At 43.7% G+C, this 22,412-nt stretch overlaps 1 pseudogene; it reads right to left on the bottom strand.

Annotated features, from left to right (window-relative positions):
- The window catches only part of LOC119333715, a 34,457-nt pseudogene extending 12,873 nt beyond the window's left edge, over positions 1-21,584 (bottom strand).
- Positions 21,585-22,412: the final 828 nt, after the last annotated feature.

A 22,412-nucleotide genomic window follows, 5' to 3' on the forward strand; every position in this document is an offset into this window, starting at 1 on the left:
CACGGCGGTGAGCATCATGAAATTGGTGATGGAGGATGGTTGATGATGACGATGACGACGGATTCCCCTCTCCGGAGCCTCGAACGGACTCCAAATCAGCCCTCCCGAGAGGTTTTAGGGCTCGTAAAACACGATGAATTCTTCTCTCTGATTTTTTTCTCCCTGAAAGAAAATATATAGAGTTGAAGTTGAGGTCGGAGGAGCTCCAAGGGGCCCACGAGGTAGGGGGCGCGGCCCCCCACCCTCGTGGACAGGTGGTGGGCCCCCTGGTCTTCATATTTTGCAAGGATTTTTTATTATTTCCGAAAAGATGTTCCGTGAAGTTTCAGGTCATTCCGAGAACTTTTGTTTCTGCACATAAATAACACCATAGGAATTCTGCTGAAAACAACGTCAGTCCGGGTTAGTTCCATTCAAATCATGCAAGTTAGAGTCCAAAACAAGGGCAAAAGTGTTTGGAAAAGTAGATATGACGGAGACGAATCACGGGGCCAAGAGCAAACAACAATGCTGACCACTTTGGGCCATCAACTGAGGAAGAGATGGAGGCCGATTTGAAAAGGATAGATGCCATGGAGGAGGATGAAGAAGTTACTTCTCGTTTCCGAGCGGGGTTCACTATGGGGGAACTACAGAGTTCGGCTATTCCAAACTCGGTCATCCCTTCCAATGTTAGATTTCTTTCTTATGAAAATATGAAAAAGAGTGTTACTTGTTCTCCCGCAGCTATGCAACATCCTTGGGTGAAGGGAGCTTTAGCCGTCACGGGCAAGCTCCGTAAGGAAATAATGGACCTTAAGCAGCAAGTCAATAAGCTTGAAGAAGAGAATCGTATCCTGAGGGGCATCATCGCCAAAAATATCACATCACCACCCCCTGAAGAAGGAGACATAAACACGGGGGTATGGCATTCCCCTTGGCAACTACCAAGCTTGGGGGAGTGCCCCGGTATCGTATCACCATCACTTTTATCTTTTCCGTTTTTCTTAGTTCGATCCTTTTGGTAATATCTTGATCTAGTAGAATAAAGTTTTAGTAGGATCTAGTTGTGAGTTTTGCTTTATGATCCTTCTATGTAATCGAGTCTGTGAGCTATATATAATAAAGTTTAGTGTTGAGTCAAGGGCTTGATTATTTTGCTATGATCTTGAGGGAATAGAATAAAAGAGAAGAAATAAAAAGAAATAAAGAGATCATATGGATCTTATGGAGAGTAATGACTTCACATATAAAGAGTATGATGAATAAAAGTTGTTGAAAGTTGACAAACATAGTTTTGGTCATTGTTGCAATTAATAGGAAGTAGTAAAGAAAGAGAGATTTTCACATATAAATATACTATCTTGGACATCTTTTATAATTGTGAGCACTCATTAAAGTATGATATGCTAAAGATTTGATGTTGGACAAGGAAGACAACGTAATGGGTTATGTTTTCTTATATCCGAGATAAATTATATTGTCATGGATCATCCAACATGTTGAGCTTGCCTTTCCCTCTCTTGCTAGCCAATTTCTTTGCACCAAGTAGAAATACTACTTGTGCTTCCAAATATCCCTAAACCCAGTTTTGCCATGAGAGTCCACCATATCTACCTATGGGTTGAGTAAGATCCCTCAAGTAAGTTGTCATTGTTGCAAACAATAAGAATTGCTCTCTAAATATGCATGACTTATTAGTGTGGAGAAAATAAGCTTTATACGATCTTGTGATGTGGAAGAAATAAAAGCGACATACTGCATAATAAAGGTCCATATCACAAGTGGCAATACAAAGTGACGTTCTTTTGCATTAAGATTTCGTGCATCCAACCATAAAAGCACATGACAACCTCTGCTTCCCTCTGCGAAGGGCCTATCTTTTATTTTTGTCTTATACTTCATGCAAAGAGTCATGGTGATCTTCACCTTTCCTTTTTACATTTTATCCTTTGGCAAGCACAATGTGTTGGAAAGATCATGATATATATGGCTAATTAGATGTGGGTTTTCATGAACTATTATTGTTGACATTACCCTTGAGGTAAAACGTTGGGAGGCAAAACTATAAGCCCCTCTCTTTCTCTGTGTCTGATTAAAACTTCATAACCATAAATATCGCGTGAGTGTTAGCAATTGTGAAAGACTAAAAGATGGTTGAGTATGTGGACTTTCTGAGAAGCTCTTATATTGACTCTTTCCTATGTTATGATAAATTGCAATTGCTTCAATGACTGAGATTATATTTTGTTAGTATTCAATGAAGTTTCTGATTCATACTTGAGTATGTGAATGAATTGTTACTTTAGCATGGGAGATCATATCACAACACACACACACACACACACACATATATATATATGTTGTTGTTCTAAGAATGATCATGATGCCCTCATGTTCGTATTTTATTTTATCAACACCTCTATCTCTAAACATGTGGACATATTTATCGATATCGGCTTTCGCTTGAGGACAAGCGAGGTCTAAGCTTGGGGGAGTTGATACGTCCATTTTGCATCATGCTTTTATATTGATAATTATTGCAGTATGGGCTGTTATTACACATTATCTCATGATACTTATGCCTATTATCTCTTATTTTACAAGGTTTACATGAAGAGGGGGAATGCCGGCAGCTGGAATTCTGGGCTGGAAAAGGAGCAAATATTAGAGACCTATTCTGCACATCTCCAAAAGTCCTGAAACTCCACGGGAATTATTTTCAGAATATATAAAAAAAGAGTGAATTCCACTTTTTACCCCATATTTATACATTTGTGACACTAATTACCCCTTCGAGTGAAAATTCGTCTAGAATACCCCTTTTGAAATCTTTGGACCCTTGTTTTTTGATGCGTGTCCATCAGGTAAGGTGTGAGGTGACGCCCTGTATCCAAAAACATGTGGACGGCCACAAGGAGTGGAATAGATAGACAAGAGAAGCTTGGACAAGATCGCCAATGATGCCCTCCGATCCTTACAGTTTTTTTTTACAAATCAATGACGCAACATGCCGATCCTATCGACCATAAACAGACAAAATGTAAAACTGGGGTAAAACCGTGTTAAAAGTCTCCAAAATCTGACATTTCGATAAAAGTTCCGCTAAATAGGGTAATATGTGTCACAAATGTACAACTACAAGGTAAAAAATGGAATTCACTCTAAAAAAAATTGGGCGAAAGAAGTACCAGAGGGGGCCACCCACCGTCCACGAGGGTGGAGGCGAGCCCTACCCCCCTGGGCGCGCCCCCTGCCTCGTGGGCCCCCTGTCGGTGTCAAAACCGGCGGATCTCGGGTAGTGGGTCCCGAATTGTGCGTCTAGGCCGGATGGTAACAGGAGGCAGGGAACATGATGTTTTACCCAGGTTCGGGCCCTCTTGATGGAGGTAAAACCCTATGTCCTGCTTGATTAATATTGATGATATGGGTAGTACAAGAGTAGATCTACCACGAGATCAAGGAGGCTAAACCCTAGAATCTAGCCTATGGTATGATTGTTGTATGATGAAGTTGTATATTCTATCGACTAGCCTGGCCCTGGTTTATATAATGCACCAGAGGCCTAGGTTAACAAGAGTCCTAGCCGAATACGCCGGTGGGGAGAAGTCCTTGTCTTGATCGCCAAGTCTTTGTGGAATCTTCCTTGTATGCGGCAGCTGTTCGAACTGGCCCATGAGTATACGGCCATGGGGGGCCTCGGCCCAATCTAATAGATCAGGAGACGACTTGGTGAGTACCCCCTAGTCCAGGACACCGTCACCCCCTGGTAGCCCTCCAATGCCATCTTTGGCTATATGGAGTCTTTCGTCGGGGAAAAATCATAAGCAAGCTCACGGGACAAAACTCCGCCGCCACGAGGTGGAACCTTGGCGGAACCAATCTAGGGCTCCGACGGAGCTGTTCTGCCAGGGAAACTTCCCTCCAGGAGGGGGAAATCATCACCATCGTCATCACCAACGATCCTCTCATTGGGAGGGGGCAATCTCCATCAACATCTTCACCAGCACCATCTCATCTCAAACCCTAGTTCATCTCTTGTATCCAATCTTTGTATCCAAACCTCAGATTGGTACATGTGGGTTGCTAGTAGTGTTGATTACTCCTTATAGTTGATGCTAGTTGGTTTACTTGGTGGAAGATCATACGTTCAGATCCATTATGCATATTAATACCCCCTGATTATGAACATGAATATTATTTGTGAGTAGTTACGTTTGTTCCCGAGGACATGGGAGAAGTCTTGCTATAAGTAGTCATGTGAATTTTGTATTCGTTCGATATTTTGATGAGATGTATGTTTTCATCCCTCTAGTGGTGTCATGTGAACGTCGACTACATGACACTTCACCATTGTTTGGGCCTAGAGGGAGGCATGGGAAGTAATAAGTAGATGATGGGTTGCTAGAGTGACAGAAGCTTAAACCCTAGTTTATGCGTTGCTTCATAAGGGGCTGATTTGGGTCCATATTTTCATGCTATGGTTAGGTTTACCTTAATACTACTATTGTACTTGCAGATGCTTGCAATAGGGGTTAATCATAAGTGATATGCTTGTCCAAGTAAGGACAGTACCCAAGCACCAGTCCATCCACATATCAAATTATTAAAGTACCGAACGTGAATCATATGAACGTGATGAAAACTAGCTTGACGATAATTCCCATGTGTCCTCGGGAGCGCTTTACTTTATATAAGAGTTTGTCTAGGCTTGTCCTTTGCTACAAAAAGGATTGGGCCATCTTGATGCACCTTATTTACTTTCATTACTTGTTATTCGTTACAAATTACCTTACCACAAAACTATTTGTTACCGATAATTTCAATGCTGATAGAGAATAACTTACTAAAAACTGCTTATCATTTCCTTCTGCTCCTTGTTGGGTTCGACACTCTTACTTATCGAAAAGGCTACGATAAATCCCCTACACTTGTGGGTCATCAACTTTCCTAAAGGATTTTTTGTGAGATTGCCTAAAGGATTAGGTGCTTGGAACAATTGTCACCACATAAAGAAAGGAGGCAAGAGGTTGGACTCAATGTTTTTCCCTTTGGGGTCGCATTGAAAAATAGACCATAGGAAAAAATGTGTGCTAATTCTACAAAAAAATTGTATAGGAAAAATTCATAAGAAATGGAATCCTTGAAAAAATTATGGGATTTATATGGAATAAAGATAGGCCCTAGCATTTTCATAGATGAAGTTTGCATGTGTATTTGATGTTGTGTTTTGAAGTCATCTCACATCTATATAGAAACGTTTTTAGTTCCTTGATTCCAAAAAAAGCCGATGAGTTTCATTGCTTTTGGAGGTAATTGGATTACATTGTTAGTTGAAACCAATATGTTGTGTTTGGTTCAGTTGGCCCGTAATGCCCACGTATTTGCATTAGAGGCCTATTCAAAGTCGATATTGTGTAGGTATTGTCGAGTGAACACTAACCTCTGCCGAGTGTAACACACTAGGCAAACTTGGAATTTGTCGATTGTTATATGTCGTCAAATGTATTTTCCAATGCACTCGGCAAAGTTTGTTGAGTGCCCGAGATAATACACTAGTCAAACAAGACATTTTCGGTAGTGTACCATACATTGCTAGCCATGCCCTTCCTGCCCTTGTTGCAGAGGTATACTTTTTATTTGAGGTGTCATGCACACATCTATCATTCTTGTCCATCAGGCTACATGTTTTAATCATCAGGATTAACTCCTGACCATACCTCTATACAAGCACATTTTCTTTGTACAAGTTTTGACATTCAGATTGCAATTGGGACACTGAATTTTCTTCCTATTGAACTTCTGCTTGGGCTTCTCCATATTGGGCTATGGGTTCATCCTACCTTGCTCATGCGAGGAGCTCTGGCTCTTCTCCTTCCTAGATCCACTACCAGACACATCATATGAGTTCTCCCCCTAGCACTCAAGGCCAATCACTAAGCATGTGTTAGCATCAAGTGCTCATCTTCCATGGTATCCCTAAAGTTTAAATTTAACCTTTCATCATGCATCTTGTATCGCTTGATGAGATCCTAAATTGTGAGCGAGAGTCTTCACATTGATGCATTGCTCAATGTCAGACGTGATCAACGTATAACATGGAGAGGCGGCACGAAGGAAACGACATACAACCAAAGTATCATCAATTTTCTCACTGAGTTAATGATCATGGTAACCTCGATGTGAAGTTGTCCACAGACTTGCCACTTTCCACCCTCGAGATCTTTTACTTCCTGTGAAATGCTTGTTGGTTCGTCTCATGACCGTGATCACGATCACGGATGACCTTGATGATATACCACATTTCTTTTCACAGTTTCCTTTGTAGTGAAATGATGCATCTTTATTCTATCACCAATGGGGTTGACGGTATCCCAAATTTCGTGGCACTCGAAGGTTGTATTCTTCTTCAAAACCAATATGTCTTAGTCCTTATGCTCCAATATGGAGTATTACCACATGGGGGTGCGAATTCGGTAGGAACTGTAAGTGCATCTAGTGCCCCTTAGTGATTTTGGTGTATTGAAGACTTATAGGTTAAGGGAATGATGCGTTTGTGAGTGTACACAGGTCTATAAGCCTATGAGGAGTTTGATATTTACAGAGAAAGTCGACCCCTAAAATGAAGTTCTTCGACTGAAGACTTTGAAATTCTGAAGACTTTCTGAAGACTTTGAAAGTGAAGAAATTGGTGTAATCCTGAAGACTTGGTATTCATTCGAGGAACATGAAGCATGAAGACTTTTGTTTTCATTGTTTCATTTTCTCTTTCTTGAGTCATAGGAAACACCGTACTGTTAAAGGGGGTCGAGGAAATACAAAGGAAAATTTTCCATGTGATGCTCAACTCAAATCCTACACCTACCAATCCCTTCGAGTGAAGCCATTGGAAATCTCATATAGTTCAGTCAATTTCTTCAATGACAGAGATGAAGTTCTTCTGGTCTCTGAGGAATTTGTTCTGACTGAGGAGTTAGGAATTCGCCAGTGCAGATTGCCTACATAGTGAGGAACATGATAGCCCTGAGGAATTTGATACTCAAAATTCCGACCGTTGTTGTGCTATGCGCCAGCTATCCCAAAATATCTACCCACCTAACGGTCATATCATTGAAGGGCATTTATGTCTTATCATGTCAGGCTACTCCCTAGGTTATAAATAGCCGCCCCCTACAACCACTAGCTAGTTGGCTGCTCTGAGAGAAACTAACACTTGTCATTTGAGAGCATCCTATCCTTCGAGGACTTTGAGTGAAAATCATCAAGTGAGGAAAACCCAAACCCAAACACCTACAAACCCCAAGTGATTGAGCATCACTGAAGAGATTGATCCTGCGTGGATCCGACGCTTGTTACCTTTGAAGACTGTGCATCTTCCAGGCGGTTAGGCGTTATGGTCTAGAGCATCCAAGAGGAAACTGTGGATCGCCGAGTGACCAAGTCTGTGAAGGTTTGGAAGTCACCTGAAGACTTACCACAAGTGATTGGGCGAGGTCTGTGTGACCTTATCTCAAGGGGAATACAGTGAGGACTGAGTGTTCTGGACTGCGTGTTCAGAACTGGGTGTCCGGGACTGTGTGCCCTCAGGTTTAAATACCTAGCCTCCCTAACCAGACGTACAACTGTCGCAACAGTTGGAACTGGTCTACCAAATCATTGTATTCACCAAGCTACCCGGTTCCATTTCCTCAACCCTTTCATTTCCTCATTTCTGTGTTGTGAGCTTGTTCATATCTATTTAAATACTTTGACTAAAGACTTTCTCAATTTCCTCAGTTCAATTTCTTCAGTCTGCTTGTCTTCATCCTGTGTTATCCTGTGTTATCTTGTGTTTATGCTTTCTATACTCTGTGCCTGTTTTTCATTTCATCATGAATACCATGCTCATGTTCTGTTATGTTTACTTCTGAGTACTTATTCCGCTGCAACTAGTTCTTCACTCAGGAAATTCCTCACCCTAAAATTCCTCAGTGAAGAATTCATAAAAATCGCCTATTCACCCCCCCTCTAGTCGATATAACGCACTTTCAATTGGTATCAGAGCAAGGTACTCCCTTGTTCTGTGTGATTTTGGTTTAACCGCCTGGAGTTTTAGTTATGTCGACCGCAGGTATGATCAAGGTTTCTGCTGGGTGTCCTACCTTCGATGGGACGGACTACCCCTACTGGAAGAATAAGATGCGCATGCATCTTGAGGCAATTGATAACGATATCTGGTACGTTGTGGAGAATGGTGTTCCCTCTGTCACTCCCACCATCAACGCTGCTGATGTGAAGAGATTCAAGCAACTCGACTCTCAAGCGAAGAATATCATATGTGGCCATCTGAGCAAAGGGCAGTATGGCAGATTGAGTGCTTTGGAGACGACTAAGCTTATCTGGGACAGGCTGTCCAAGTTCAATGAGGGAGTCTCAACACAGCGTGACTCTCGAGTTGACGTTCCTCGAAATCTCTTCAACTGCTTCAAAAGACTCGACAATTAAAATGTTCAGCAGGCCTTCGATCGCCTCACTAACATCTCAAATGAGCTTCAAGCACTTGGTGCCGCTGATATCACCGACCATGAGGTGGTGACGAAATTGCTGAGATCGCTTGATTCCTCATTTGGTACCTTGGCATTGATGATATAAGAACATGGAGACTACAAGTCACTTGATCCCACCGATATCCTCGAGAGACTAAACACTCATGAGTTCCAGCTTGCTGAGAAGAGATATCTCTATGGACCAAGCTATGGTAAATCACGGGCTCTAAAGGCCAAGGCAGTGTCTAAATCTGATGGTGAAGATTCTAACAGCAGCCTTGGTGACCCTTGAAGAACTGAGCTAGGAGCTAGCTATGCTCGTAAGGAAATTCCAAAAGTTCTCAAGACGTGTTCGCTTTGGTAAATCCTCAAGAAGTGGTGACTTGAGAACAGATTCCTCATCCCATGATTACAAGAAGAGACTCTGCCACAAATGCAAGAAGCCTGGACACTACATTCAAGATTGTCCTCAGTGGGAAAAGGGATCAAAGAAGAAGAAGTACAAGGATTACAGTTCTGATGATTCAAAGAAGAAGAAGAAATCTTCAAATTCCTCGTCATCAAAACCTTCAAGGTCCTCATCTCACAAGAAGAGCAGCTCCAAGAAGGCTCGGGCATTCATTGGTAAGGAAATGGACTCTGAGGCTGAATCTGAGGAAAATAAGGAAGATGAGGAATCTGAGGAGTCAGACTCTGGTGTGGCGAGCCTAGACCTTGCTACCGCGTTCGTCAGCAAGTCCATCTTCAACTCTGAAGAAAAGGACCTCCCCAACACTACTGATGACGGCGATGAGGACTACGCTCCCACCTATTGCTTCATGGCAAAAGGCTCAAAGGATGATCAACCCAAAGCCACTAAGTGGGTCCTCGATAGTGGATGTACAAATCACATGACTGGTGACAGGAGCTTATTGATGGACACTGCTTTATCTCCATCACATCTGAAGCATATCACCTACGCTGACAAAGGAAAAAGCAAGGTATTGGGTCTAGGTAAGGTTGCAATCTCAAAGGATCGACACATGGACAAAGTCATGCTTGTCGAGTCCTTAGGGTTCAACCTCATGTCTGTCTTAATGCTTTGTGATCTTGATATGGTTGTTGTATTTGGCAAGTATCATTGTGTTGTGATCATGGAAGCTAACAATTGCAAAGTCTTCGAAGGCTTTAGGAGAGGAGATTTGTATATTGTTGACTTCTCTACAGGACCACAACCTGCTACATGTCTACTTGCAAAAGCTTCAGAAGGCTGGCTATGGCATCGATGACTTGGTCATGCTGGCATGAGGAATCAGCACATGCTCGCGAAGAAGAAGCGTGTCATTGGCATCGAGGGTGTCAAATTCCTCAAGGACCATTTGTGTGGAGCCTGTGAAGCTGGAAAGATGACCAAGGCCAAGCATCCAGCAAAGACTATCATGACAACTACTCGACCATTTGAATTGCTTCACATGGATCTCTTTGGCCCTACTCACTATGCCACATTTACTAATGCTGCATCCTTATATGGCTTTGTCATTGTTGATGATTATTCTCGATATACATGGGTCCATATCATCACTTACAAAACTCAAGTGCAGGAAGTCTTCAAACGATTTTCATCGAGGTCTTCAACCAACTTTGGTGTGAAGATCAAGCACATCAGAAGTGATAATGGACCTGAGTTCAAGAACACTGGTATTGATGACTATCTTGATGAACTTGGTATTACTCATGAGTTATCTGCTCCTTATACTCCTCAGCAAAATGGCATCATGGAGCGCAAGAACAGGACTCTTGTTGAGATGGCTCGCACTATGCTTGATGAGTACAAGACGCCTCCTCGCTTTTGGCCTGAGGCAATTGATACTGCGTGCCACATCATCAACAGGGTATATCTTCACAAATTCTTCAGGAAGACTGCATATGAACTCCTCACCGACAAGAAACCCAATGTGAGTTATTTCAAAGTCTTCGGTGCAAAATGTTGGATTAGAGATCCTCATCACAATTCTAAATTTGCACCTAAAGCACATGAAGGTTTTATGCTCGATTATGGTAAGGACTCACACACCTATAGAGTATTCAACACCTGTCATCACAAGGTTGTTGAAACTGTAGATGTGCGGTTCGATGAAACTAATGGCTTGCAAAGAGAGCACGTACCTCCTGTGACAGATGAAATACATCCTGAGGAATCTATTAAGTTCAAGGCTATTGAGGATGTCACTCCTACTGAAGAATCTGCTGAAGAAGTCATTCCAGAACATGAAGAACGTCATGCTGATGCACCTGAGGAAAATGGTGCTGAAGAAAATGTTGATCAAATTCCTCAACAACAACCCACTCATCCTCGCGTTGCAAATGAAGTGCAAATTGAGAAAATCATCAGCGACATCAACATTCCAGGTCCTCTCACACGCTCAAGAGCTTCACATTTATCTAACTTTTGTGGGCATTTTGCTTTCGTCTCTATCACAGAGCCCACTAAGGTAGGTGAAGCATTTCTGGAGCCTGAGTGGATTCAAGCTATGCAAGAGGAATTACATCAATTCGAGCTCAACAACATCTGGGAACTGGTTAAACGTCCAGATCCTCGCAAGCACAATATCATCGGCACAAAGTGGATCTACCACAACAAGCAAGATGAAAATGGCCTTGTGGTAAGGAATAAGGCACGGCTTGTAGCTCAAGGCTACACACAGGTTGAAGGAATTGATTTCGATGAAACTTTTGAACCTGTTGCTAGACTTGAAGCTATTCGCATATTACTTGCTTATACTAACCATCATGATATCATCTTATATCAAATGGATGTGAAAAGTGCATTCCTCAATGGTAAGCTTGAGGAAGAAGTATATGTTGCTCAACCCCCAGGTTTTGAAGATCCAAAACATCCTGACAAAGTATTCAGACTTAATAAGGCCCTCTATGGCCTCAAGCAGGCCCCACGGGTGTGGTATGATACTTTGATGGAATTCCTCATGGAGAAAGGCTTCAAACCCAGTTCACTTGACCCAACTCTTTTCACTAAATCTTATTATGGTGAATTGTTTGTGTGCCAAATTTATGTTGATGATATCATTTTCGGCTGTACTGACCAACGTTACAGTGATGAATTTGCCTATACGATGAGTGAAGAATATAAGATGTCTATGATGGGAGAATTGAAATTCTTCTTAGGTCTTCAGATTCGGCAACAGCGCAATGGCATATTCATATCTCAGGAGAAATACCTCAAGGATGTACTGAGGAAATTCGGCATGCAAGATTGCAAAGGAGTCAAAATCCCAATGCCCACAAATGGCCATATATGCACTGATGAAAATGGTATTGACTTCGATCAAAAGGTATACCGCTCCATGATTGGTTCTTTATTGTACTTATGTGCATCTAGGCCAGATATAATGCTTAGTGTTTGCATGTGTGCCCGATTTCAAGCTACACCGAAGGAATCACACCATAAGGCTGTGAAGCATATTCTTCGATATCTAGCTCACACACCAACACTTGGGTTATGGTACCCCAAGGGCTCGGCTTTTGATCTCATCGGATATTGAGACTCTGACTATGCTGGTGATCATGTGGACCACAAGTCAACATCTGGTACATGTCATTTCCTCGGACGATCTTTGGTCTGTTTGTCCTCGAAGAAACAGAACTGCGTATCACTGTCTACTGCTGAAGCTGAGTACATTGCTGCTGGTTCTTCCTGTGCTCAACTGCTATGGATGAAGCAAACACTCAAGGACTACGGCGTCAACATGAATAATGTGCCACTCTATTGTGACAATGAGAGTGCCATCAAGATTGCTCATAACTCAGTTCAGCACTCGAAGACAAAGCACATTCAGATTCGTCATCATTTTCTTTGTGATCATGTGTTGAAGGGCGGCATCTCTATTGAGCATGTGAAGACTGAAGAACAGCTAGCCGATATCTTCACTAAGCCCTTGGATGAGAAGAGATTTAGCAAGTTGCAGTGTGAGCTAAATATCCTAGAATCTTCGAATGTTCTTTGAAAAGGACACTCATCCTAACACTTATGCAAAATTGATGACTTAGATGTGCAACACATGAAGAAACGTTTTTCTTCAATCAATGAAGAATAACACTCTAAGTGTGAAGAAATTAACGAAGAATTTGATTCTCAGAACCCTACGACAATTGTACGCGGTGTCTGAAATCATCATTCTTATACGGTGGGTCACGCCACCACAAAATGTTGAAAATATTCAATTGAGTTTTCCTCAGTTCTTTGAAATTCCTCAGTTGTTTTTCACCTTACTTTGTCTTCACCATTTCCGTTGTTTTTCTTCATTGGCTATATATATGTGTGAGTTTATGTCCTCTACAACATTCACTTATTGCTATTTCTTCAAGTTGCTTGTTCTGCTAAGTGAATGTGATCGGACCCTTCCCCCTCTATGCTTAACTCAACCCAGTCTATTCACAAATTCTTCATGTGCGTTCTATTTGAAACTCGTTCAAAATCTTCACTGTGTCCTTGTCAGCTGAAGAAATTGCGAACGGAACTTTAAAACCTATCTTATCTAAATTTTCGGCTTCGCCACTCAAACCTTTCCACATTTTATGCGATGTTTATTTATTCACCCACGATCTTGCACGATCGTCACCTCTCTATACGTGGGTGACACATGTCAAGCGAATGAGAAGGGTCAGGGGCACGTTCGTCCAATTTCTTTGGGCGAACAATTTTTCATCGTGGCTATAAATACCCCTTCCCTTCCTCACTTCACTTTTACTCCGCTCGTTCTCACTCCCTCGCTTGAGCTTCTCAAATCCTAGCGCCGTCGCTACTTCATCGTCGTCGGTGAGGAAGAGCTTCACTGCCTCGACCTCGTCGTCGTCGTACTCTCGCCGGCTGCGGATTTCTTCACTCCGCCACCACCGTAGCTGTCTTCCTCTGCCAAGTTAGGGCGTGGAAGATCTGAAGTGACGAACTTCACTTCTACACCTCCCAGTTTGTCGTGTTCTTCGTCCAGGATAATTAAAAGTTACTTTTATTGCCCTCTTTGATTCAAATGTTAACTACAAAATCTTCAAAGGTGTTTATTCTTCAAATTCTTCACAAACTAAACACCTCACATGTCATATGTTCTCGATTCGTTTCTCTAAGAAACAATTTTTCTTCAAGATTCCTCAATTGTGTGGATCTTCGATCTATACAACTCTGGAACCTAAGACAAAGAACGCTTAGGAAGACCCATCTGGTCAAATTCCTCAAACTTGTTCTTTTTGAAAAACCTTCTGAGAACACATATGACCTCTCCAAATTCCTCGCAACTATACTCTGTTCACAGGTACACATGTCCGCTGCTGAATCACTAGGTTCTCATCAACTTAACTCATTTGCAGCGTTCCTCGAAGAAAAGTTGCATACATCTTCAGAGAATTCAGTTGTTCATATTCCTCTCCTGAAGAAAATGGCTGATGGTAAGAAGCCATAGAAGGGAGGAAAGAGGTCTGAGGTCAATACTGCTTTTGAGATCCCTGGTGACATATACAAGGATTATTGCACTCCTGATGAGGCCACCCATGGAAAGGAAACCAAGAATGAGCGCAAAGTGCGCATCCAAAGGATAGAGAGGAGATGGGCATGGGAATGGAGAGAGTACGGGTATGTCACTCCAAAATACATGAAGAAATTCGCTCTTCACCCTCCTTGCCCAAGACCTCCATTGGCACCTGGCCAAATAGCTGATCGCACCAGCCCCAAGCGTGGTGAGGATTATCTTGATGAATGGGACAAACGCCAGGCCAAATTGTCCAGACAAGCAAGAGAAGCAGTGAGGAAATTTAATGAAAACTCTACTGCTCCTGCCACTGCTGAGGCCTCTGCAAGTAAGCCCAAGAAGGCAATGCCAAAGAAGTCGGCTCATAAGTCGAGTGCTTCACCCTCAATGCCCTCACGACCAAGTTCCTCAGCAATGCCCTCACGGCAAACTCCTCAAGTTGCTCCAACTCCTCAAAATTCCTCAGCTGCTCTGACCAAATCCTCAGCACCTGTGCATCTCGCCACGTGCCAAAGGACATGCATCTCTATTGCTTCAGGAGCTTCTGCTAGTTCCTCAGCTGCACCAAATTCCTCAACAGGCCCCTCTCTGCTGAAGAAAAAGGTCACTACTGGACGAGGTTGTCGCCCAAGTCCTCACAAGAGGCAAGTCGCCTTCCAAGAGCCGTCTGATGAAGACAAAGCTGATGATGATGAACTTGCCGAAATCATCAGAGACAGACAAGTCAGGGCCGCTAGAGCCAAAGGCACAAGTGTGCCTCTGATTTTGGATCCAAAGTTGATCCTTGATTACATTGATCTCTGGCACAAGGACCCCAACACTCCCATGCCTGATTTCAAGTTGACTCCTGGCCAAAGTCATATGTTGACTCACTTCATTCAGGAAGAGAAATAGAAATTTGAAAAGGCCAGGCAGATCAAGAAAGCGCAGTACAAAAAGGAGTGCTTCCTGAAGAAAAATGTTGTCTCTATGACAACTGAAGAACTTGTCACTATTCAATCTAAGATCAAAAAACTCAGTGATGAATTTGACGCATATCATGCTAATTGGCTGGGAGCCAAGGTTCGTTTTGTGAGACTTGCTGACAACTTCACCTCCACTGTTGCTCCCCAATCGCAACAAGAAATTCCTCAGGATGCGGCATCTCCTCAGCCTACTGAAGAAAATGCCAGCACCACTGATGACACTCAGACTGCTGAAGAAAATGCTAATTCCAGGGCCGATGACTGCATTCCATCCGCTGAAGAAATTGCTAGGGCAACCACTAGTGTTGTTCCTTTTGATGAAGAATACGTGATCCCAAGCGGATCAGATGATGACATTCCTTCTGCTGCTTCGTCAGAACAGTTGGATGAAGAAATTGAAGTGGATGAAATCCCTTCAACCCCACTTATCTCATCGCCCATGCCTCAGTTCTCTGCTGAAGAGGCCGGCATTGAAGAAATGGATGAAGAAGAAGATGTGGACATTGGAAGCACTACTCTAGTGATGAATGATGACTTTTGGGAAAGTCAGCACCCCAATTCTCCTCTGTTCACACCTCTTCAAAAAATTCCTTAGTCCCCTGTAGCTACTAAAGTACAAATGGGATCTGAAGAACCACATGCAACCCCATCTGTTCATGAAGAAATTCCAGCCACTAGTGTTGAAGAAAATATAAATGAAGAATTGAAGTCCCAGGCTGCCACTCAAGAAGAACATGAAATTCCTCAGCCTGCGGAACCTGAGATCGAGATCCCTGAGGTTGTGATGCAATTGACTGACACTCCTCACCCCAAGCCAAAGGATCCCTTCTCAAAGAAGCAAAAATTCAAGGCTGATGACTTCTTTGGCAAGCATGTATTCTGCACTGACTACAATCCTTATGACTCCGCTCGTCTAAGGAGGAAGCGTTTCTGGACAGCCAGGCAGGCCAACTTCTATTCTTCACTGCTTTTCAGCAAGGACAAAATATTCTACCATGAGCATATTCCTCACGTGGACATGAAATCATTGCCTTGTTTCTCTCCTGTTCTCGGTGTGCTTCATGATCCAGGCCTCCTCAATTTTTGCTCTAACATTGTTGATTGGAATGAAGAGCTTATTCTTCAGTTCTATGCGACACTCCATATCACAGGTGATCCTGACGATATCAACACCTGGGTCTTGGACTGGATGACCGATAACACTCATTATAAGGCACCGGCCTCTGAATTACTTCACGCCCTGCCCATCAGTCCACCCAGTGAAGGAGATCGCTGCCTGTACCAAGAACCTGAACTCACTGCTCATTACATGCAAGTTCTAATGAAGCCTCTGAAGACCGGTCAAGTCCCACGGACCAAATTCCTCGTGAAGGACTTACTCTATGTGCCCAGAATAGTCTATCGCATTCTGACGAGGACAATGAGTCCTATCAAAGGCCATGACTCATCTGATGAGGAAATAGTTGGCATCATGAAGAATCTGCTATTCAACATCATTCATAGCATTTGTGTCAATTACTATGATTTCTTCATGAGGACTCTGGCAAATGTTGCACTCTCTCCGTTTGAGTTGAAGCCTTATGCTCCTTGGATTATGAGATTCCTCAAAACAAGGTCTTCACTCAACTACAAGGCTGATTTTCAGAATCACCTCAGCTACCAGCCCCCGATTGAAGTCCTCAAGCAGACTTTTACCTCAACTAATGAAAAAGGGAAGGCACCTATTGTCATTGATGAAGGCATTCGTCCATTGGATGGTCAGTTTCACAAAGCTGCATCTTATTCCACCAATGATGACTCTGCCACTCATGACTCTGCTGCAAATGCACCCAAGTCTACTCCTCAAGCCACAGCTCCAAGAGTGATGACTGACCGTGAGCTGCTTCTTAGTCTTCACAAGAAGGTGGATCGCAACCATAAATGGGTTAAGCATCAGTTTGGTTCAATTCTTCACAACATGACTGCTACACATAATGCAGTGAAGAAAAACCATTACTACCTCCATGAAGTTTTCGGTCGCACCTGGGCTGTCTTATCACATCTGTATGGTGAAGAAGATCTGAAGCAAATGGGTCTCAAGGAGAACTTTGACTGGTCTGCACCTCCACCGAAGAAATTCAAGAAGGTCAAAGTTCCTAACTTGGTGGCCAGCTCATATTCTTCATCCCGTGACACCGACGAGTATGAAGACTTGGACGACACTGCGACAGGCCGTACAATGACAAACGACCCCAACAACGCTGGCGCTCCTCCATGAACTTGATATTCTTCAGGGGCGTTAGTCCTCATTCTTCGACCCTTTTGGTCATTCGATGACAAAGGGGGAGAAATTTGAGTTAGTCCTTAAGCGGGTCTATCTTATATGGGCGTTTTTTGCTAAGTTGCAACTCTTGTTCTTTTGATGACTTTGCTGGATCGAGTTGTAATCTTAAACTCTATGGTGGTCTGATACTTTTGCTGAGTTTTTCTGCATGCTTATTCCTCATTAATGTTAATGCACGCATGCTGAATTACATCAGTCACCATATTTCATCATGCATTTCAAATTCTTCATATTATATGTTAAATGCGTGTATGAATTACAAGATATAGGGGGAGATCTCCATGATTCTACTCTTCAGAGTGTGCATTACTTCAAAAGCAAATTCCTCACAATGCACATCTTCAGGGGGAGTTCTTCTATATCTTACAATCAAATTCCTCAATTTAAGTATTTACACTTCATATGTTTATTCCTGTTGAAAACTTAACCTATATTGTCATCAATCACCAAAAACCGGGAGATTGTAAGTGCATCTAGTGCCCCTTAGTGATTTTGGTGTGTTGAAGACTTATAGGTTAAGGGACTGATGCGTTTGTGAGTGTACACAGGTCTATAAGCCTATGAGGAGTTTGATATTTACAGAGAAAGTCGACCCCTAAAAATGAAGTTCTTTGACTGAAGACTTTGAAATTCTGAAGACTTTCTGAAGACTTTGAAAGTGAAGAAATTGGTGTAATCCTGAAGACTTGGTATTCATTCGAGGAACATGAAGCATGAAGACTTTTGTTTTTGTTGTTTCATTTTCTATTTCTTGAGTCATAGAAAACACCGTACTGTTAAAGGGGGTCGAGGAAATACAAAGGAAATATTTTCATGTGATGCTCAACTCAAATCCTACACCTACCAATCCCTTCGAGTGAAGCCATTGGAAATCTCATACAGTTCAGTCAATTTCTTCAGTGACAGAGACGAAGTTCTTCTGGTCTCTGAGGAATTTGTTCTGACTGAGAAGTTAGGAATTCGCCAGTGCGGATTGCCTACATAGTGAGGAACATGATAGCCCTGAGGAATTTGATACTCAAAATTCCGACCGTTGCTGTGCTATGCGCCAGCTGTCCCAAAATATCTACCCACCTAACGGTCATATCATTGAAGGGCATTTATGTCTTATCATGTCAGGCTGCTCCCTAGGCTATAAATAGCCGCCTCCTACAACCACTAGCTGGTTGGCTGCTCCGAGAGAAACTGACACTTGTCATTTGAGAGCATCCCATCCTCCGAGGACTTTGAGTGAAAATAATCAAGTGAGGAAAACCCAAACCCAAACACCTACAAACCCCAAGTGATTGAGCATCATTGAAGAGATTGATCATGCATGGATCCGACGCTTGTTACCTTTGAAGACTGTGCATCTTCTAGATGGTTAGGCGTCATGGTCTAGAGCATCCAAGGGGAAATTGTGGATCGCCGAGTGACCGAGTCTGTGAAGGTTTGGAAGTCACCTAAAGACTTACCACGAGTGATTGGGCGAGGTCTGTGTGACCTTAGCTCAAGGGGAATACGGTGAGGACTGAGTGTCCTCAGGTTTAAATACCTAGCCGCCCTAACGAGACGTACAACTGTCACAACTGTTGTAACTGGTCTACCAAATCATTGTCTTCACCAAGCTACCTGGTTCCAATTCCTCAACCCTTTCATTTCCCCATTTCTGTGTTGTGAGCTTGTTCATATCTGTTTGAAGACTTTGACTGAAGACTTTCTCAATTTCCTCAGTTCAATTTCTTTAGTCTGCTTGTCTTCATCCTGTGTTATCCCGTGTTATCCTGTGTTTACGCTTTCTGTACTTTGTGCCTGTTTTTCATTTCATCATGAAGACCATGCTCATGTTCTATTATGTTTACTTCTGAGTACTTATTCCGCTGCAACTAGTTCTTCACTCAGGAATTTCCTCACCCTGAAATTCCTCAGTGAAGAATTCATAAAAACCGCCTATTCACCCCCCCTCTAGTCAATATAACGCACTTTCAGGAACGGTGGTGCTTCCATCATCAATCGCTTTTGACATGATAATACCATTACTAAGACACATCAATTGGACTCCAATACCAATTGATGGAACATATATCAATCTATTCTCCTTCACCACATACAGTAATGGGCTTAACTCTAGAACTTCACATAGTAGAATTTTTTTTGGTGCCGCAAGAATTGCAGCATTTTCATTGCTTTATATAGGTAGACACCAACACCCAACACGACACATGACCAAAACCAACATGACACCACGCAGAGTACAACTCGTTGGTTTAAATCGACTTCGATCTTGTAACAACTCACATAGCTCGATGACTCGCCTTAAAGATCGATGATACCCAAACACCACAACAAAATTCACGCATTTAAAGGTAACCTAACTTACTCTCTTGGATTCTCGCCATCCCTAATAATCCTTGCCAAAATGAGCAAACTCTAGCCTTCGCGTACACCTTCCCTGGTCGGCAGAAGTAGCCCTGCTTCGGCGCACAGTGCAAGTCCGCGGAGCATATACATAGTCCTTCAATGACACAATACTCCTTGTTGATATTGGGACTCCCATTGATGCCGAGCACCTAGTCGCTCCACTCACTTGAGAAGAGTCCGTCAGGGTCGTACCTGTCGTTCACCATCAGGAACTCGTGGGCTTTTGGGTACTTTGGGATGGCACCGTCGAAAGTGATGTTGCGGTTCTTGCCCCAGTGCAACAGGGCATCGTACTTGCGCAACGCCATCTGCTCGATCTCATCCACCACGTCGGCGTGCACACGTGGCATCCCGTCGGCATGGCTACGGTAGTAGATGATGTCGATGGCAATCGAGTCCTCGGCCTTGCCGAGGTAGGCGGAGGATGCCTTGATGTAGCGGAAGGCCACGCCTATCCTAGGGTCGAGACCAACACAAAGCACGGCAGGGTTGAGATCCCGAAGGCGCCGCATGTCGATGATGAACGTCGGCGCCTTGGAGAGAGTGACGCTGAAGCCGGAGTTGTCGTTGAAAGAACCTGGGATGTGCGGGTCCCAGTCGCAGGCGGAGTGGAGACCGTCCTCCGGGCTGTCGGCTCATGTGTCGGATGCTTGGATGCGGTCCTGGTACCCCACCACCGAGTACCCCATGAAGGAGACGCCATCGTTGATGAAGTCGTAGGCCAGCCTCGGTCATGTCTGCATGATTCCCGAACCCGTAGGGTCTACACACTTAAGGTTTAATGATGCTAGGGTTATAGGGAAAGTTTGTACGTGGTTACGAATGTTGTTCGGAGTCCCGTATGAAGTCCTGGACATAACGAGGAGTTCCAAAATGGTCCGGAGACAAAGATTTATATATGGAAAGTCCTTATTCGGTCGCCGAAAGTGTTCAGGGGTTTATCGGTATTGTACCGGGACCACCGAAAGGGTTCCGGGGGTCCACCGGGAGGGTCCACCTGCCCCGGAGGGCCCTATGGGCTGAATATATATGGATGGGGAACCAGCCCCTAGATGGGCTGGGCGCCAAACCCCCTAGGGCCCATGCGCCTAGGGTTTGGGGGAACCCTAAAGGGGGCGCCCCCCTTGGCTTGGGGGGCAAGCCTCCCCCTTGGCCGCCGCCCCCCTCTAGATCCATCTGGAGGGGGCCGGACCCTCTCTCCCTTGCCCCTATAAATAGAGGGGAGGTGGGAGGGCAGCCGCACCACATCCAAAGCGCAGCCCTCCTCCTCCTCCCGCGACGCTTGGCGAAGCCCTGCCGGAGTACCACGTTGCTCCAACACCACCATGCCGTCGTGCTGCTGCTGGACGGAGTCTTCCCCAACCTCTCCCTCTCTCCTTGCTGGATCAAGGCGTGGGAGACGTCACCGGGCTGCACGTGTGTTGAACGCGGAGGCGCCGTTGTTCGGTGCTTGGATCGGAATCTACCGCGATCTGAATCGCCACGAGTACGGCTCCCTCATCCGCGTTCTTGTAATGCTTTCGTGTCGCGATCTTCAAGGGTATGAAGATGCACTCCCTCTCTTTCTCTCTCGTTGCTAGTTTCTCCATAGATTGATCTTGGTGATCTGTAGAAAATTTTAAATTTCTGCAACGATCCCCAACATTGCCGAGTGTAATACTAACCTTTACCGAGTGTAACACTAGGCAAACTAGGAATTTGCCAATTGTTATATGTCGTCAAGTGTATTTTCCAACGCACTCGGCAAAGTTTGTTGAGTGCCCGAGAAAATACACTCGTCAAACAAGAAAATTGTGATAGTGTACCATACATTGCTAGCCATGCTCTTCTTGCTCTTGTTGTGGAGGTGTACTTTTTCTTTGATGTGGCTCGCCATCTCGGTGTCATGCGCACATCTATCATCATTGTCCATCAGGGTACATGTTTTAATCATCAGGATTAGCTCCTCACCATACCTCTGTACAGGCACATTTTGTTTGGACAGGTTACGACAATCAAATTTGAAAGTGTTCGAGGAGATTGCAATTGGGATAGTGAGTTTTCTTCCTATTGAACTTCTGCTTGGGCTTCTCCACATTTGGCTATGGGTTCATCCTACCTTGCTCATGCAAGGAGCACTGGCTCTTCTCCTTCCTAGATCCACTACCAGACACATCATCTGAGTTCTCCCCCTAGCGCTCAAGGCCAATCACTAAGCATGTGTTAGCATCAAGTGCTCATCTTCCATGGTATCACTGAAGTTTAAATTTAACCTTTCATCCTACATCTTGTATCGCTTGATGAGATCCTCAATTGTGAGCGAGTGTCTTCACACCGATGCATTGCTCAATATTAGACATGATGTACGTATAACATGGAGAGGCGGCACGAAGGAAACGACATACAACCGAAGTATCATCAATTTTCTCGTTGAGTTAATGATCATGGTAATCTCGATGTCAAGTTGACCACAAACTTGTTACCTTCCATCCTCGAGGTCTTTTACTTCCTATGCAATGCTTGTTGGTTCGCTTGGCGATCACGATCACTGATGATCTTGATGATATCCCACATATCTTTTCATAGTTTCCTTTGTAGTGAAATGATGCATCTTTATTTTATCACCACTGGGATTGTTTCGTGGCACTCAAAGGTTGTCTTCTTCTTCAACACCCACATGTTTTAGTCATTATGCTCCAATACGAGGGTATTACCACGTGGGCGG

The sequence above is a fragment of the Triticum dicoccoides genome, chromosome 7A (assembly GCF_002162155.2).
Source record: "Triticum dicoccoides isolate Atlit2015 ecotype Zavitan chromosome 7A, WEW_v2.0, whole genome shotgun sequence".
Taxonomy (NCBI): domain Eukaryota; kingdom Viridiplantae; phylum Streptophyta; class Magnoliopsida; order Poales; family Poaceae; genus Triticum; species Triticum dicoccoides.